Consider the following 17,552-nt stretch of genomic DNA (forward strand, 5'->3'; position numbering starts at 1 on the left):
TAGCATCTCTGTGATTCATAGGAATGTTCTTCTGTCTTCCAGCATAACAGAGACATAAACAAATTGCACTCTGGCTTGGGTTGTATTTTGAAAATAGGGCTCGCTAACCTAATGACCACTGATATTCAAAGGATTGCAGACTCTTCTCCACCTGACTGCCCCTTGCTTATTTTTGAGGCTTTGCTTGCACAGGGCGAAAGGTTGGATGATATATTCATCCTCCCTCTCCTGGTATCTGTGTGTCTTTGATCTGAGGTGCCTGTGTCTGTCTTGTATAGTATATTTTATTTCCCCCCTTTCTATTTCCTAGAAAAAGGAAAATGTACCTTAGAAGGTTTTAAAACAATAATACAACATACAAAAAAAAGCAGCAAGCTGGTAACACAGCCAGAGCAATATAGAAAACACCCAACAGATCTGATAGGAGGAGCTGATGTATGTATGATCTTGTATAAAGGCACACTACATGACTTTTCCAGATCTAAGTCTGTGCCTGGCAATAGTTGCAGCCTGTTTTTTTTAATATTATATTTTGATTTACAGGTGCAGCCTATTTATCCATGGATTTTTTATCTGCCGATTTGTCTCTATGCAAATGGGTGGGGTACTGAATGTCACACACACCTTTGCCTCCTTTGCCCTGCGCTGGTGTTTCCAGGCAGCCCAAAGCACTGCAAGAAGGCTCCAGGAATAGCCCTGGAAGAGGTTCCCCTTGCAAAGGAACAGTAACACTCCTGGAGCCCCTGAGCCAGCCGAGGCTGAAGAGTGGAAGGGGGGGCAAGAACCTCTGTAGCCAGAACACATGCAGCGAGGTGGAGCTCTCTCTCTCAGGTGCCGTAGCAACAGAGGGGATTGCTTTAAAAGAAAAGAGGGGATTGCTTTAAAGAACCCAGGGAGTGTTTGCCGAATTTCCCCTCCCCCCATGATGCAGGCTCTTGGGAAGCCTCACAGGTGACAGTGAGCAGAGAGTCAGACTACAAGTCCCAGAATGCTCCGGGGCAGAGGAGTTTCCATGATGGTGCTTGGGAGGGTTGCAGGAGCGGCAGCAGCGAGGAGGAGGAGAAGAACCTGCAGCACTGTTGGGAGGCTGCCTGGGCCACAGAGGCTTCCCAAGCAAGCTCACCATTCCAACTGTGAAAGAAGCAGGACAGCTGGCAACAGGGCTGAGTAGGGAGGGGAGGGAAGGGAATTGAGCACAGCTGCCTTAGTTTCCTTCCAACTGGAAGTGTCAGGCTGCAGCCTATTTGCTCTATAGACTCTAACTCTATGGACTGAGCACAACGCGTTTTTTGTTAATCGTGCCGAGTCGCGGAACGGAACTAACGTGGATAAATAGTCTCTACCTGTATATCTTGCTTGCAGGGTTTGGCACAGATAAATATAACAGATGTTATTTGCTTATTATTATACTCTTGAATCCCAGTTTTCTTTTGGTAAGCTTGATTGCTTACATCAGGCTCCCTGGACATCAGGCTCTGTTGAGACATTAATAAAGCATTATCATATTCTGCCCTTAAATATTTCCTCGGGCATCTTCCTTGTATAAAAAAGGTGGCTCTCAATCTGTCAAGTTTCAGACATCAAAGGGCATTGAAGAAAGATGTTATAAATATACAGTCTTACAGATGATGAAAAATAATAGCATAGGGTAGCCATTTTGCTGTACTGTCCAAAACATAGTTGTGTGTATTATATAGTATGTAATGTATGTAGAGGTGGAGTGGGCCAGGGCAGAGCAAAGAGTTGGACAGATGGCATGCTCATCTGTGACTGGTACCTCACACTTTACTTCCACTACCCCAGCCAGAACTCAGTATGTAGCTAACAATGACTTAAAATCCAGTACAAAATAATAGATACAACATAATCAACAGTAAGATGAAAACCGGAAGTTACTTTCAGGACAATGCTATACATGTTTACTCAGAAGTAGGTCCCACTGCGCTTGGTGGAATTTCCTCGCTGGTAAGCATGCCTCACCAGTGTTCTTATTGCCTTCATGTATTTGCTCATTGCAATATGTTTTGTTTTGACTGATGAAACTGAACTCTCTATGCAAAACATAGCAGTGGATTGTGTAATGTGAGTGCTGTGTAGTACCTGAGTTATAATTGTAGTTGGCAGTGGTTGCTTGCTTATTTCTGAGTTTAGTAAAATTACTGTATCAAAAATCCCACTCAACATGTTGTACCAGTTGGAAATGTCCGTGAACAGCCATCGACCTCTACAGCAGCTCTAGATCGGCACACAGTCAATAATTCCGTTGCAAGACTAATTTGCAATGAATCATGAATTGCCTACGTTGAAAGTCGTGCGATGTATAAGGAACTGGCCCTGAAGCGCAGCATGCTGGGAATGGATAGCTGGTTGTCATTCTTCCCATGTCTGACTAATTTTCTGGTTCACTGTTTTGCATAGGCTTCTTCCTCACTTACAGTGGAGCTTGGAAACAAACCAAAAAGAGAAGCAGAATTTGGGCACCCCCTGTCCAAAAGGAATCTAGGATTGTGAAAACAGCTGCCACAAACACAATTCAAGAGGGATGTGTGCGTTTACTAAAGCACCATGCCTAAAGCTCAAAGTGAGCGCTTCCAGCTTTTCAATGCTTATCTGTTCTGTGGCATATTTCCTGAGACGTTAGGTGGTCTGCAAAGGGACTGCTCAGCTCTCCACTGAAACTTTACTGGGGTGGTTCAGTCCTGTTGGGTGAAGTTCTGGTCCACTTCTGCACATGAAGGCATGTTAATAAGGGACGTTGCTGATTCATTGTGTTCCTGTGAACTGTTCTCAATAAGCAGAAGCTGTTAACAAACCTGCCTGCCTCTACTGAGTGCTGATCTGAGGGTAAGAGTGTGTTGCCCTACCTTAAGGATCAGTGGCAGCATGCCCCTGAATACCAGTTCCAGGGGAGCAATGGCAGAAATACAGGTGTGTCCCAGAATCCATGGTGGATGTGTTCCTGGCCTCCCAGAAATACCAGAAACCGTGGATATGGGGGAACGCTATATAAATTGTGGGGGGCCCTGCTCGCCATAAAATTACCTTTATTTTGGAAAAGCACTTGCAGCACAGGTGTTCTTGTTTAACCATCTTGCTTAATGCATTTCTCCCCAGCCTACAGGTGTACACATTTGATTCCTGTTGTGTATATGCAACATTGGGTAGAGATTGTTTAAACTGAAGTTCCAAACGTGCAGGCAATTACCCTGCACACTAGAGGGTGACTAACAGGAAGCAGGAACTCCACAGATAATTGAAACCACAGATACGGGATCCATGGATATAGGGGGCCTACCTGTATGCATTTGTCTCCTATTTGTGGGCTCCTCAAATGCAGCTGGTGGGCCACTATAGAAAACAGGTTACCAGACTAGATGGACCTTTGGCCTGAAGAAAGCCTTTTACCATGGTGAAGGGTGTAGCATAGTTAAAAACACCTTTCCCTGTGTGTTTTCCTATAAGGAAGAACCATCTCAAGTTTCACAGGGAAAGCCGTTTGTCTGGAAATAGTTTGATGGGAAAACCTTGGAGATTCTCTCACCTGGCAGAGAGTTTGAGGTTGAAACTTTGGTAGTTTCCTCCTGAGCTAAATGAAAGTAGCTCAGGAGGTTTGGTGGGAGACTTTATTCACTTAGAAACAAACATGGGAATGGGTTTCAGTCTCAGCTAGTACACAAAACAGGCACCTGCACGGCTCTATTTTTATCTCTTTCCCGGCTGTAGAATGGCTGCCTTTTGGTTCAGAGTGATTGCTGGCTGGAGCAGGCGGGGTGTTTAGCCTCCCTTTCTGTCCTGGGCTATCCCAGCTGCAGTGCAGAAGTTGGCCACTGATTGAGTTTTATCTGGTTTTATGGGTAGCCAGCTTGGGTACAACTTCTTGGGTGGAAATGTGGGGTATATATGTTTAATTAACAAAATGTGGCAGAAAGAAGCCTGTGGCACCTTAAAGAGGAACACTTTTATTGTCTCATAAGTTTGCCTATATATTTGCTTCAGTGGCTCTAAGGCAGGGATAGCCAAACTTGCTTAACATGAGAGCCACATATGATAAACTTCAGATGTTTGAGAGCCACAGTATTTAAGAAGCATTTAAGTTCTTAAATATATTTAAACACCATGAACATAACACTTACATTTTAATTTATTGCAGTGGTTCCCAAACTTTTTGGCACCAGGACCAACTTTTTTGAACAAAACTCTATTGGGACCCCCTAAGTTTGACCCTCAAACATTTATCTCCCTCTATTGACACATGCTTACAAACTTCAGAAGCTCAGCTCCTTGCAGGGCTGTTAGCAGCTATCTTGCTAACTGCAGGAGCTGTGCTCTTTGCAGGGTGATTAGCAACTACAGTATCTGATTTTCGAACAGCATCAGGGCTTGAGGCAATTAGTTATCTGACCTTTCCATCACCCTTTGGTGACCCTCCAAAAATCAGGCCGCGACCCATCAGTGGGTCCCAACCCACAGTTTGGGAACCACCAATTTAGCAGACTCTCAGTTTATACACGGTAAATAATAATGAAGGATGAAATTTTTTTATTTACCTTTTATATTAATTGTGATGCAAAAAGAAGCTCAACCAACATAGTGCTGAGAGCCACACATTATATGTCAGCGCCGCCTGTGTCTCCTGAACTGTGGTTTATCCACCCCTGCTCTAAGGGAAAGAGCTCAGTCTTGCAGAACATCAGCTGTTTTTCAGCCTTGAAAATGTATCAGATTATGTAGCACTTAAATATTCAGAGAACATTGTGGAGAAGGGCAGCTAGACTAGACGTTCTCTTTCTGTACGATGCTCCAAATTCCTTGCCCCATATTAACACCAGTGTTTTCTACGGTATGCTATCCTGCCCCCCCCCCCCCCACGTGCTGCCTGTTCTCTCAGGGTATGACCCAGAAACAGAAAGAGAGGCTGTACAGCAGAAAGAATAGTGATCTGACTCCGTAGAATGGGTTGGCAAATGTCTAAAACAAGCCAGTGGCAGAAGAAGAAAAAGACAGCTACTGCTGACCACCAGATTCTCACTTAGTTCTGCTAAAGTTCCCTTATAATCCTTGGTTATAGGGCTGCTTCATGCCTATAAACCTGATGTCAGAGACAATGAAATCAGTTGGGTTAAACAGTGAAAAGATTAGACACCATGGCGATGAACACATTAAATCCCTTCTTATATGCTCCCTCTTAAAGTGCAGACATATTACTTATTCTTTCCAATGGAACGGATGTTTTATTCCTTGTGGGTTTTGTAACAAGCTCTAGCAACGCTCATGCTTTATCTCTCTTGTACCCTTGGTGATTTGTGCCAGCCTCTGAATTAAATTGCTCAAGAACTTATATTATTGCCGTTTCCCGGCCTTAAGATCAGGAGAAAGTTATCTCATATGTGCATGTGCACAGAGCCTTGGAATTAGAGAGGGATCATTGTCCCACAGTGAGCTGTCTAATCAGCTATGTCTGGGACTGTTCAGTACAAGAGAAGTATAAGTACATGAAATCTCCAGAGGCATGCATCAGTCTTGTAAGCTAGGGGTTAAGTTCTTTCTTCCGCTATCATCATCTGCCCATGAGTTTGGAGAAAGCAGCTGTTTTAGGCCTCACTACCCAGTGTGAAAAAAAATTGGATCTTTAATTTTAACCTATAAGAGTATTGCAAAAGACTGTGAGTGTTTATGAACCATAGGTCTGAGACAACTCAGGGTCCTCTTGCAGTACTTGAGACTGAATTGTTTTAAAACAAACCAAAAATTCAGTGTTGTAGTGATGTTAGTGTTTGTGTGTAAGTGCAACTTAAACTGATGAGCCTGCAATTGTCTTTATTTTTGTAAAAGATGGCTAGGCCAGACTACCTGAGATGTGGCAGAGGAAGGGGGAGGAGAGCTTTCCCTGCTGTAAGTCACCTCCCTGAAGCTGCTATTAGCGGTGAAAGGGAAAATGTACCTTCCATGGCTAAGAGCAGCTTGCAGGGTGTTGGGTTGGGATCATGATATGGGGAAAAGAGTTAAATTCTGTTCCCCCCCCCCTATTCTACAGCTCTCACCCAAATCTCCCTACTCTGCAGCTACTTCCTGAAAAAAGAAAAGGGCATTGGGAGCTCTAGTCATGACCATTGGTTTGGCCCCTACAGATAATATGTAAAATGTTGATATTCTATGATGTACACTTGGATTGATGTGTATATTATGATACCTTTAGCTACTGTGTCGTGTTGAAAAGAATGCCGCTTTCTGATGCCAGGTTTTTTTTTCCTCACACCACCAAAGAGGTCTCCAGATTGATAAAACCTGCCTTTTGTACTTGGGACTGCTTTGCCTACAGATCCTCTATGTTTATTCTACTAATCAGATGTCATAAGAGTCATCACCAAAACTGTATGCCCCCAGTTCCCACACACTCGGGTTCCCATGCATGACTTGTGTTAACAAGGAGCCTTGGAATTAATTCTAAGCCAAAGTTCAGAGGTAGCATGGGGATCTGCTTCTTTATATAGCTTCTGTACCTTGAGGAATGTGCTATACATAGAGAGAACAAGGGGATGTCCTGCACAGGAACTGGGACAGGCAGACTGCAGGCTTGTATCTCTGAGTTGCTGCTTATGAAACCAGGGGGCAACTGAATATAAGCATCTGCAAATTTTGGCCAGACTTGGTTTCTGTTTGAATTAATAGAAGAGGTGCATAACTGTGTTCTGGCTGAGGAAAGTGACATCTGGCCACACACTTGAACTTCTATTTAAATCTCTTCCCCTTTTCTTTTGTCGAATCATGAAGAATCTCTTCGTAGCAGAAGTGACTTTCCTCTCCAATTAATCTATATTGCAAAATATGGATATCTGTGTATCTTTTTCTACCCTTAAATTCTTTATCAGGACAGATCGCATCATTAGAGAATGTCTCCAAATTAGGCCCAAATCCTAACCAACTTTCCAGCACTGGCATAGCTGTACCAATGGGGCATGTACTGCATCCTGCAGTAGGGTGGCACTCATGGAGGCCTCCACAAAGTAAGTGAATGTTTGTTCCCTTACCTCAGAGCTGCATTGCCCTTATGTAGGTGCTGGAAAGTGGGTTAGGATTGCACCCTTAATCTTCTTACTTCACACCCCCTTAATTTCCCTAGTTAGCAGTCACCCTCTCATGACCTGTAGACAATTTTCCAAGAGTCCAGGGAAGGCACATTTTAAATACATTGGGAATGTATCCCAGATAATTGCATCACAACAGAAATCCTAATTTGGCCTGGCTTTTCTTCTGTAAGTGACACAGCCAACAGTTAATGCTGCCCCAAGTACCCAATTAAGAGCACCACATGGGAGTGTGTCATGTTCTGTTGCAAAACGAGAACCAGGCCCACCCATTCAGGTGGTATGATTTAATTCATCTGCTTTTTTCCTCTCCCTAGTGAACAAAAATAGAACAGTTGGAAGGAAACAAAATTGTTATGGCATATAGAGTCCCATTGCTCTTAGTAAATATCCTTTCTTTCTGCTGCTCCTTATGCAACTTCAAATTTAATTGCAAGGTTCCAAGAACTTTCACACATAAGTGCCAGATCATGAGAGCAGATGTTCAGGAAAAGCAGCCTGGGAAAATGGATTTTTGACAGGGTTGTGTACTTTGCAGTCTGTAAAAGACTGAATGTGGAATTACTAAGCACACAGAGAACATACAGGCCCTAAAATATGTTCCTGGGCAAAACGCTAAACTAGGTGGATAGCACCACAAATGTTTAAGGAAAGCAACACATTCCTTTGGAGTGGCATTTGCAGAACTGCTTTGACTACTCAGTTCAATGTAGCCTATCTAACATAAGAACATAAGAACTCCTGGAGCATTGCCACTGTCACAGTTAGGAATGCATCCTGGATGCATATGTCCACCAGTTGTGGTCATTTATCATGTGCAGAATGTCTGTGATCTACACTGACCTGAGCACCTGCCAAGAGCAGAACCAGAGTCTAAATCCTTGCATTGCTTTTCATCCTTTATTCAGGGCTCTGGAGTATAGTCTCAGTTTGGCAAAGAACACCAATTTTCTTGCCCTGCAGTTCAGATTTGCTCTCCAGCACTCTAAGAATGTATACTGTTACGGTTCAAAAGCAATACTGATCTAAATGAAGTATCCTTCCATTTTAAGGATTAGTATGCTAGCCTCAATGTTCAATCCATAAGAGACAAGAAGCTTTGCCCCTCCCATTCTGCTTGTTTCAGGTTTATGTGCTCAACCAAATAGTTTATATCTCTGGCTTATGCATGGGTGCCTAGCAGCACAATCCTATGTATGTCTACTCCAAAGTAAATTCCATATGCTTGGCCTCCCTCAAGCTATGACAGGCTAGTTTAAACTTAACAGATCCCCACATTTTTGCGTTGTCAAGTCAGGTGGTTTGACTGGGACCAAAGACCAGGTAACCTGCTTCATTCTGCAGAGCTGGGTGTGGGTGGTTGGCCAGACAGTTTTGCTTCTCTGGGCCAGTACTCTCCCTGCACTTCCTAGGTAAACCTTATCTTTGGTGCATGGTAGAATAGTGAAGGTGATAAGCTGGCTCAGCTAAGCCAGCATCATAGTAGACCTCAAGTGGATTGTTGTTTAGGGAAAAGGTGCCTGTTTCACAATGTAACTTCACTTATATATTTATATAATTGGCATGGAAGTTCGTCAAGAGAAAAGATTTTATGCCTTCCAGGCTTACTGAATTGTAATGTGCCATGATGAAAAATCAAGCACGACCCGGTCACCCTGGCAATATGGGTGCTTTGTGAGTCACTCACAGACCTTTAGGGCATTTTTTCCCTTCTGTATCTAGCAGATGAAATCAGCTGCCAACTCTGTGCTCTGCAAAATGAGTCAGCAAGTCGCAACCCTGAAATCCCACTGAAAAGCACACACACAGCTGATGTTGCATGCTGTGTTTGTATTTTGAAGCCTGGGTGACAGGGAAAAAAAGACACAGGTTCATTTTGTTTACTACTGTATTTAAGCTGTCTGACTGTCCTTCCAGGAATCTCAAAGCTGTTATGTAGTGGTCAACTCTGTCTTTCCGGCAGATGGCAACAAGTCATAATGGATGAGCAGGACAAATGGAATGTTCTAGTGGAGTGACTGGGAAGGGTGTGAACAGTACCATGAAACCATGAGCTTCATTATTACTGCACTAGGAGCGTAAAAAGGCAATGTTTCTGGAGAAACCAAGATAGAGACAAAATAAATGATTGGTTCTGTGAAAACTGCATGTACCAGAGAAAGACTGAATGCATGTTTCAGCTATAATCTTCTTGGTGGACTTAGACTAGGTAAGTATCTCACCATCTTTGTTGGCCTGTAAAGGTAAATAGTGATGAGAGTACACTATTTTTCCAAATGATGTGTTGGGCATTGCTTTTATTTATTTTAAACATTTCTATTCTGCCTTTTTTGCCTGACAAAGCAGCCCAAGATACCCAACAATAAAACCAAATAGTACCAAAAGTCAATCAAAAGAAAAAAACTAATTAAAAAGGCAGCACAAGACAAAACCAAATAACGCAACTGAAAAGCCACGGTAAGACAATCCCACTGCTGCCAGTCATTACTCCCTTCTGAAAGCTGAATAGTAAAGCCTGGTCTTCACATATTTCCTGAAGGAGTGTAGGGTAAGGGCCAACCCAGCCACCAAGAGGAAGGCATTTCCAAGGTTGACACCAGCACTGAGAAGGCCCTGCCTGTAGTCTAGAGCAGGCTTGGGCAAACCCAGGCCCAGGGGCTGGATCTGGCGTTCAGCCGAATCCATCCCTCCAGGGACCTGGATGCTTTGTTCCTGCACAAGCTGCGCAAGTGCCTGTCCTAAAATTGGGACAACATGATGCTCTGGTCTGTTGTGTCTATGGTCCAATGTCCCAATGGGCATTGCAACTGGATTTCACCATAGACATAATGGGCCAGAGCATTGCGTCATCCCGATCTCGGGACAGGCACTTGTGTGGTGCTCCGGAATGCAAAGTGCTAGCCACACTGGGGAACACATTCCCAGTGCACAGCAGTTGGCACTTTGCCCACTGCTGGTCTAGAGTCTGAGATCTAGGTATTCTTGGAAAAATTGCTTGTTTTTTTAACAGTACTGTAAACTGCTATTTGACACTGGAACTCACCTTTTCATTTTAATGTTACTTATTCCTTATACCCCATGTTTCCTTCCTGAAGGAAGCCCAACGTTACTAACAACAAAAACAAAACTATACAAAACACCAAAAACAATAACCAGTATAATACCACAGGGCCATATGTCAAAAACTATACTGTGTTAAACTATACAGTTAAACCAGTGGTTGACAAACCACATGGTTCACAAAGTGGTTCACAAAGAGCTGTATGCCACAGCTCTTAAGGGCACAGCAGTGAACTCACAGGGGTGCCATGGGATGTTCCTGGCAGCCTCTTCTTCCTGGGCACCACTAACTTGGATCACATGATATCTCACCCAATTTTTACAAGATCTATCAAGAATTGTTATGCGATCTCATGTGATCCAAGATAATGGCACCCAGGACAGCCAGGAAGGCCACTACAGGAGAAGGGTGCCATGACCACAATAAGTTTCAGAAAAGCTGTGTTAAACTATAGCAGTAAAAGCAACCAGAAGTCTTGTGACGCTTCATGTCTTTCATTGCCTACAGGCCACTGCTGGTAAAGCGGTCCATGCTTCTCATGAATGCACTGTAGCCCACAAAGCTTGTGCTACAATAAATTAATTCATCTTTAAGGTGCCCCAAGACTCCTTTCGACCAAACATCGTATGAAGCAGTATCTAATTATGCAATCTATAAAATTCATGAAAGGTTACTGGGTTTGGGAAACCTGAGTTGAGAAATGGAGGTACATGAGAATGAAGGAAGAAAATGGGAACATGCGTCATTCAATTATGCCTCTATGTTGGCATTTTTTGATTCACTAACTGATTATACAATTATTGAACAATGCCGTGCATGCTTCAAGTGCCATGTTAGTGCTATTAATGGCAGGTTGTTCTATCAAAGAACTTTGTCTGCTTTTAGAGATTTTTTTATAGAGGGATATTCAAGATGTGATGGAAAACAATAGGTTGCCCTTGGTGCTTATCCAGGATGTGGTTTATTGACTTTCAAACAGGAAACGCATTTGAGGTCTTCTAACAAAGAGTATGAATCCAATACAATACTGTGTACTCCAAATGCTGGTTTTCTCCATCTGTCCTCCTTCATATTTCTGTCTGAGTGGCCTCTGCCCATGATAACTTGATCAAGTACAATACCAGCCTGCTCAGCTGGACTCTGGCACAGAAGGGACAGAACCGTTTGTTCAGAACCAGTGATAAGCATGCCATATGCATGGAACCATAAGCAATCTAGTAGCCCACACAACTTCCTGTTTATGGGTACGACTGTCTGGAGCTGGGCTGCTCAAATCAACGCATCTTTTCACACTCTGCATTATGAAAGCATTTCCGTTGGAACAGATGTTGTGTCTTTATAGTTGCAATCCCTCCTCTGCCTCTCATAAGTTTGTCCAAAGAGAATCCTCATAGGAAGCATAAGAAAAGGGGGACAAGGAGTCAGAACAAGAGTAAGAAGGAGAGAAACACAGAATGGGGAAAGGAGGAGGAGCAGCCATGGTGCAACCTGAAACACTGCCTTGGATCTACTGTGTCTACACAGTTAAAGAAAAGGGCAGCCATCCTGCTCATCACATGATTTCTTCAATTGCAGAAGTGCAAGGCTTCTGATTTGATTTAAAACAACTACATGAGCAATGGAGCTCCTTTGTTCGTGTGATCCCTATAAATAAAACTTGAAGTTCCACACTTCGATTTTTTAAGAAACTGCACCAGGGGCAAGGTAAGGACGTAGGTGGTCCACTTTCCGCTTGCTTTGAGTGATCAGACAACCACTGTGGGTTGTTTTGGTTGTAACTTTTGATAGAATAGATATATTTCAAAGAGGTTTGTTTCATTGTATTCTGCATGAAATTACGCATCAGTTGATATATAACATGATGGCATTGTTCGAAAATACCAAGATTTAAAAATTTTTGGTAAGTAGTCATGTCACACCCCCGTCCCGTGCACATCACCTGGTGTGGCCCCTAGTGAAGCCACTGGGTGGGAGGGAGGCAATGGCAGACTTGAGGTGAGTGGCACCCTGAATCTGCCACACTTTTTTCACTCCCTGCAATCTGCCACTGATGCAACCTGCATCACCTCAACAAATGAGTGGGGAGGAGAAAGGAGGAAAGGCAGACAGACAGTCTGTGACAGTGACAGAGTCTGTAAATAAAGAATCAACTCTGGATGTTTAAGCCTTGCTTGCTGCATCTGTCCTACTACAGATTAGTTGCAATACTGGATCCAAACTGGAATTGTTTTTAAATTTGAGCATGTTGTCACAATGGTTTTTAAATGCTTTGTTTTTACACCTAGCCTCTGTTCTGTTTTGAGGTGGAAGTTGGAGGCAGAGCAGGGTGAACACTGCTGATTGCTGACAAGATGAGCCTCCCAGGGGAGAGCATTCCACAGAAAGGGCACCACTGTTGAGAAGGCCCTTTTGCTGATCTCTACCCACCGAACCTCTAGGCAGGGGCACCCAGAGAGAGACTCAAAAGATGACAGTATTTGGGCTGAGTCATGTGGGAGTAGGTGGTCCATCAGATATCCAGGTCCAAGCCTGGTGATGATGGTGATGATGATACTTCATCATGACTTATGCTGGCTGGTTATAGTCTGCAATTCGGAATCTTGCCAAGATCCTGCGAATCGCAGAGATAACTTTGTAGGATTCTTGCTGTTCCAAACAACATTGTTTTCTGAAGGTGGAGCTGGTGTAATTTGCTCAAGGCCAAGAATGTCGAGCTGTTTCTTCAGACTTCTGGGCACTGCTCCAAGGGCTGCAATGACAGATGACACAATATTGACCTTCTTATCCCAGAGATGCCCAAATTCCACTCACAGGTCTTGATATCATGTGATCTTCTCATGTTCCTTATCTTTAATTCTACTGTCACCTGGGATTGTAATATCAATGATCCAAACTTGATTTTTCATTTTTGTGAACTACTGTTATATCTTCTGTATTGTGTTCTAGACATTTACATTTCTGGTCCCAAGCATTTTGGATAAGGGATATGCAACCTGGATATCACTTTTCAACAAAAACATTCACAATGTGGTTTACAGGAAAAAAAAAATCAAATAACTAAATATGATCCAGGTTCTTATAGCCCTGACCTCAGACAACAGCCTGGACTCAGAGGAGGAGGAGCCAGTCAGATCCATGCCACTAATAACAAATACAGGATCTGTACCCTGAGAGCGCAGTTGAGCCGGCCATGAGAAGCCCCAAAGGTCAAGTTAAAGGTAGGTTCTGCATTATGCATGTTCTCCTAAATTACTTGGGGTAAAAATTGAGTAATAAACTATAGTAAAATTTTGGCCAAGCAATAACAAGGATGAATAGAAGCTGTATACAAGTGTCCGAAAAAGACACACATGCATGTAAGGTTATTTGCAGGAACACAAAACGTATAAGCCAGAAAGCAGATTGTTTTTACATGTAACCAATTATCTCCTCTCACCCTGAAATTACTGGGGGGAAAAATGGTCAGAATGTTCAGCCAGCTGGGTGGTGTAGTGGGAATAAGCAATCACAGGTGCCTCTGCAATATTACGAAATCTGATGTGCTCTGTTCTGGCTCTGATAATTTAGCTTCATATTTTTTAGCTTATAAAGGATGTTATGGCAACAATAACCACAACTCATGTGGACTGAGTTTTAACCAGTGGCTGATTTTAACAACCAGCCAGATCTTCACTTACTGAACTTATCTGGCCCTTTGACTCCCGTGGTATATTCAGACCCCAGATATTCAACTTTGCTGGCTTCATTTTTAAAATGTTAAAAAGCATGAATTAACCACTGGATGCACCGCTGGTGTGCACTGCTGCAAATGTATCATAAGCCACTTTGTGGCCCTCAGAGCTCGTGGAGAACCAGTGCTGGGCTAGCACTGGAGCTTTGCCATTTGGTGGTCGTGCGGACTGCTGGGTAGCAGAGAGGTAGGTGGGGGTGTGGAGGAGGCATTCTGGAGCAGGGGAGGTGGAGAGAGGATGGAGAGGAGGTGTGCTGGGAGAGGGAGCAGGGTGGGAGGGAGGCGGGACCAGTGGAACTTTATTCCACTGGATCCTGAGCCTCCATGTTGAGGCTCTTAATCCTACTCTGACCCTTGGGTCGCCATAGAATTGAGTAGCCCCATTAACATAAGAACATAAGAACATAAGAACAGCCCCACTGGATCAGGCCATAGGCCCATCTAGTCCAGCTTCCTGTATCTCACAGCGGCCCACCAAATGCCCCAGGGAGCACACCAGATAACAAGAGACCTCATCCTGGTGCTCTCCCCTACATCTGGCATTCTGACTTAACCCATTCCTAAAATCAGGAGGTTGCGCATACACATCATGGCTTGTACCCCATAATGGATTTTTCCTCCAGAAACTCGTCCAATCCCCTTTTAAAGGCGTCTAGGCTAGACGCCAGCACCACATCCTGTGGCAAGGAGTTCCACAGACCGACCACGCGCTGAGTAAAGAAATATTTTCTTTTGTCTGTCCTAACCCGCCCAACACTCAATTTTAGTGGATGTCCCCTGGTTCTGGTATTATGTGAGAGTGTAAAGAGCATCTCCCTATCCACTCTGTCCATCCCCTGCATAATTTTGTATGTCTCAATCATGTCCCCCCTCAAGCGTCTCTTTTCTAGGCTGAAGAGGCCCAAACGCCGTAGCCTTTCCTCATAAGGAAGGTGCCCCAGCCCCGTAATCATCTTAGTCGCTCTCTTTTGCACCTTTTCCATTTCCACTATGTCTTTTTTGAGATGCGGCGACCAGAACTGGACACAATACTCCAGGTGTGGCCTTACCATCGATTTGTACAACGGCATTATAATACTAACCGTTTTGTTCTCAATACCCTTCCTAATGATCCCAAGCATAGAATTGGCCTTCTTCACTGCCGCCGCACATTGGGTCGACACTTTCATCGACCTGTCCACCACCACCCCAAGATCTCTCTCCTGATCTGTCACAGACAGCTCAGAACCCATCAGCCTATATCTAAAGTTTTGATTTTTTGCCCCAATGTGCATGACTTTACACTTACTGACATTGAAGCGCATCTGCCATTTTGCTGCCCATTCTGCCAGTCTGGAGAGATCCTTCTGGAGCTCCTCACAATCACTTCTGGTCTTCACCACTCAGAAAAGTTTGGTGTCGTCTGCAAACTTAGCCACTTCACTGCTCAACCCTGTCTCCAGGTCATTTATGAAGAGGTTGAAAAGCACCGGTCCCAGGACAGATCCTTGGGGTACACCGCTTTTCACCTCTCTCCATTGTGAAAATTGCCCATTGACACCCACTCTCTGCTTCCTGGCCTCCAACCAGTTCTCAATCCACGAGAGGACCTGTCCTCTAATTCCCTGACTGTGGAGTTTTTTCAGTAGTCTTTGGTGAGGGACCGTGTCAAACGCCTTCTGAAAGTCCAGATATATAATGTCCATGGGTTCTCCCGCATCCACATGCCTGTTGACCTTTTCAAAGAATTCTATAAGGTTTGTGAGGCAAGACTTACCCTTACAGAAGCCATGCTGACTCTCCCTCAGCAAGGCCTGTTCGTCTATGTGTTTTGAGATCCTATCTTTGATGAGGCATTCCACCATCTTACCCGGTATGGATGTTAGGCTGACCGGCCTATAGTTTCCCGGGTCCCCCCTCTTTCCCTTTTTAAAAATAGGCGTGACATTTGCTATCCTCCAATCTTCTGGTACCGTGGCCGTTTTGAGGGACAAGTTGCATACCTTAGTCAAGAGATCTGCAACTTCATTCTTCAATTCCTTAATAACCCTTGGGTGTATGCCATCAGGGCCCGGTGACTTATTGATCTTTAATTTATCAATGAGGTCTGAAACATCTTCTCTTTTAACCTCTATCTGACTTAACTCCTCGGTCAGGAGGGGCCTTTCGGGCAGCGGTATCTGCCCGAGGTCTTCTGCCGTGAAGACAGATGCAAAGAACTCATTTAATTTCTCCGCCATCTCTAAGTCTCCTTTTATCTCCCCTTTCCCTCCCTCACCATCCAGAGGGCCAACCGCTTCTCTGGCGGGTTTCCTGCTTCTAACATATTTGAAGAAGCTTTTATTATTCCCCTTAATGTTGCTGGCCATGCGTTCCTCATAGTCTCGCTTGGCCTCCCCTATCACCTTCTTACATTTCTTTTGCCACAGTTTATGTTCCTTTTTATTCTCTTCATTAGGGCAAGACTTCCATTTACGGAAGGAAGCTTCCTTGCCCTTCACAGCCTCTCTAACTTGGCTGGTTAGCCATGCGGGCACCCTCCTGGATTTAGTGGAACCCTTCTTTCTTTGCGGTATACACCTCTGCTGGGCCTCTATTACTGTTGTTTTAAGCAGCCTCCATGCACTCTGGAGAGACTGGACTCTTTTTACCCTCCCTTTCAACCTCCTTCTAACCAGCCTCCTCATTTGAGGGAAGTCCGCCCGTCGGAAGTCAAGGGTTTTTGTTAGAGATTTGCCTGGTAGTCTTCCCCCAACGTGCACGTCAAAACAGATCGCAGCATGATCACTGTTCCCCAATGGCTCAGTAACGTTTACATCTCTAACCAGGTCCTGCGTACCGCACAAAATTAAATCCAGAGTCACCTGTCCTCTGGTGGGCTCCGTGACTAGCTGATCCAAGCCACAGTCATTTAGCACGTCAAGAAATCCGGTTTCCTTATCGTGACCAGAACACAAATTGACCCAGTCAATATGAGGATAATTGAAGTCCCCCATGATTACAACCCTGTCCCTCCTTGTCACCTCCCTGATCTGTTTCCTCATTTCAAGGTCCCCATCAGATTTCTGGTCTGGAGGACGATAGCACGCCCCCAGTATTACATCGCTGCACAAGCCTGGTAATTTAACCCACAGAGATTCTACGGTGGAGTCGGACCCACCTTCAATCTCTACTTTGCTGGATTCTATCCCTTCCTTAACATAAAGGGCCACCCCACCTCCAACACGCCCCTGCCTGTCCCTCCTGTAGAGTTTATAGCCCGGGATTGCGGTATCCCACTGATTCTCCGCATTCCACCAGGTTTCCGTTATGCCCACTATGTCAATATTTTCCCTTGTCACCAGACATTCCAGTTCTCCCACCTTTGCTCGTAGACTTCGGGCATTCGCATAAAAGCATTTATACACGGAATGCCCCAGGATGGGCTGCTTATTCGCTCCTTTGTCCCCGCATCCTCTCATTGTGCCAAACCGCCTATCACGTCCCATCACCCTACCTTTCCCAATTTCTTCTCCTACCCTGCCTTTGTCTTGTTGTTCTCTAACCTCCCCATCCTCATCCCATAGGGATGAGGAGTCCCGAACCGGATGCCACTCGGCTCCTGTCGGCCTTCCCCCAGGGATCAGTTTAAAAGCTGCTCTGCCACCTTTTTAATGTTATGCGCCAGCAGTCTGGTTCCATTCTGGTTCAAATGGAG

Source organism: Tiliqua scincoides, chromosome 5 (genome assembly GCF_035046505.1).
Source record: "Tiliqua scincoides isolate rTilSci1 chromosome 5, rTilSci1.hap2, whole genome shotgun sequence".
NCBI classification, from domain to species: domain Eukaryota; kingdom Metazoa; phylum Chordata; class Lepidosauria; order Squamata; family Scincidae; genus Tiliqua; species Tiliqua scincoides.